Source organism: Tupaia chinensis, unplaced genomic scaffold (genome assembly GCF_000334495.1).
Source record: "Tupaia chinensis unplaced genomic scaffold, TupChi_1.0 Scaffold143667_1, whole genome shotgun sequence".
NCBI classification, from domain to species: Eukaryota; Metazoa; Chordata; class Mammalia; order Scandentia; family Tupaiidae; genus Tupaia; species Tupaia belangeri.
The window spans coordinates 120,684-123,414 of record NW_006203515.1 but is presented as its reverse complement, the minus strand read 5'-3'; the positions used below and the strand labels follow the sequence as shown (position 1 = coordinate 123,414).

Genomic DNA, 2,731 nt, shown 5'->3' with positions numbered 1-2,731 from the left:
CGCGGGGGCGGGCCCGGCCGACACACGCAGGCTCAGGCCCGGCGGCCACGCGCAGGCCTGGGGGACACGCGCAGGCACAGGCCCAGCGGCCACACGCAGGGCCGGCGGCCACACACCAGCCCCAAGCGTGCGAATGTGCGCGGGACCCAGCGCCACCTCCCCTTCGCCAGCCCGGCAGAGAAAGGAAGGACGGCGACCTTGGCTGGTCCACGCCGCCGGCTCTCGTCGGCACCAAGCGCGGGACACACCCAGCGCCGGAGAGGCAGCGGGGGCCAGGCAGCCCGGTCCGTGCAATACAAAGCAGAGCCCAGGCAGCCGCGCAGGCCCGGCAGCCGCGCAGGCGGGCCCGGCCAGGCAGATTGAATTTCAGTCCCATCCCCAACTCCTAACTTCAGAGCCCACTTCCCAGTCACAGAGCTAGAAAGCCTCTACCCCCAGAGGACAACAGACAGGAAATACTAGACAACATTAAATGTCCCAATATCCAGATAACAGGTGCTCCAGAAGGCAAAGAATCAGATGGGGCCATAGAAGACCTATTCCATAAAATACTGGCAGAAAATAAAGCTACCAGATCTAGAGAAATATTGAGTGAGACACCCAGACCCAAGAAATACAAAGGACCCCAGGTAGAATCAACATAATAATATCCTCTTCATGACACTTCATAAGCAAAATTGTAAATATCACAAAGACAAGATTCTAAAAATAGCCAGAGAGAAACATTAAGTCATGTACAAAAGTTATCCTATTAGGAGAACATCAGACCTGTCATCACATACAGTGCAGGTGAGAAAAGAATGAGAAAACAAACTCAAAACACTAATAGGAAAACAATTTTTCTCAAGAATACTAGACCCAGCAAGACTATCCTTCAGATGAGAAGAAAAGTTTAAGATAATCTCAGATAAACAAAACCCTAAAGAATTTACCAACATTAAACCAGGTCTTCAAGAAGTACTAAAGGGAGCACTATAACAAGGAAACTAAGGAGAGACAAACAGAAGTAATGGAACAACAACAAAAATGCCTAAGAAATTGGGAGACACAAATTTTCAATTAGCTATGATAACGTTGAATGTCAACAGATTAAATTCTCCAATAATGAGACACTGACCGGATGAATGGATTAAAAACATAAACCCTCTATCTGCTGTCTACAAGGAGCATATATCATGGATAAAAATATGCATAGACTAAAAGTGAAAGACTGGCAAAAGATGTCATACACAAACAGATACCAAAAAGGGACTAGAGTCATGATACTGATTTCAAAGAAAATAGACTTTAAGACCAAACTGTAAGAAGAGACAAAGAAGGACATTGTATAGTACTAAATGGGCAAATACATCAAACACATATAACACTATGCACCCAAATCAAGAAAGCTGAAATATCTGAAGAAAAAACTCCTAAAGCTACAAGGGTATATCCCTGAAACACACTAAATGTGGGATCTCAGCACCCCACTATCACCTTTGAACAGATCATCTAGAGAAAAAAATCAGAGATACAGATTCAAAATAATACCACAATTCAAATGGACTTGGCAGGCATCTATAGAAACTTCCAAACAACAACCAAAAAATATACATTTTTCTTAGTTCTACATGGAATTTTTCACAAATAGACCACATGATAGGGCACAAAACAAACCTTTACAAATTCAAAAGTATAGAACAATATCCATCATCTTCACCAACCATGATGGAATTAAACTTGCAATTAACTTCAGAAAAAAATCATCAATAATAATGTGAGTATACAGAAACTAAACAACCTACTCCTGAATGACTTTACAACTACTAAAGAAATTAAGATTAAAACCAAAAGATTCATTGAAACAAATATTAATGAGTACATGACTTTCCATACCTGTGGGACACAGCAAAGGCCATCATAAGTGGAAAGTTCATAGCCATTAGTCCACATAAGGTTAAGATGGAATGGTGGGAAATAGACAACCTGATAATATGGATCAGGGTATTGGAAAAAGAGCAACAATAGAAAATAAAAGCTAATAAAAAGGCCAGGAGAAAAGATATAATACTGATTTGAGCAGAAATAAATGAAATAGAGAATAAGTGAACTCTACAGAAACTAAATGAAACCAAAAGCTGGTTATTTGAAAAGATAAACAAAATTGAAACACCATTATCTAAACTAATTATAAAGAAGAGAGAAATAAACCAGATAAATTAGATTCACAGTGAAATAGGGAATAGTACAACGTACATAACAGGAATACAAAACAGCATTAGCAAATTCTATGAGCATCCATATGCCGAAAAAAAAAAAAAAAAAAAAAAACAAGAAAATCTGGATGAGGTGGACAAATTCCTGGACACTTATAATCTACCAAGTTTGAATCAGGAAGACATAGAATGCCTGAATAAACCCATAAAAAGCAATGAGAATGAATCAGTGATAAATAACCACCCAACAAAGAAAATCAGAGGTCCTGATGTCTTCACTCCTGAATTCTACAAAACTTTTAAAGAATAGCTAACCCGGGACCAGCAGTTAGCATAATGGATATGTCACTGGACTCCCACATAGTCGACCACGGTTCGAGTCCCAGACCCAGTGGCTTAAAACTCATACCGGGCGCGTGTGTGTGCGTGCCCAAGATCCTGAGAGGAGAATGGAGGAGAAGGGATTGCGGCGTGGCCATCCCCCCTGGGGGGTGATTTCTCGCTTTCTATCTCTCTGTCTCTCTCTGTCTGTCTGG

The 2,731-nt window shown here is 41.4% G+C and overlaps 1 pseudogene; it reads left to right on the top strand.

Annotated features, from left to right (window-relative positions):
* The first annotated feature begins 133 nt into the window (after positions 1–133).
* Positions 134–2,731, top strand: part of LOC102472671 (ATP-dependent Clp protease ATP-binding subunit clpX-like, mitochondrial) — a 6,163-nt pseudogene continuing 3,565 nt past the window's right edge.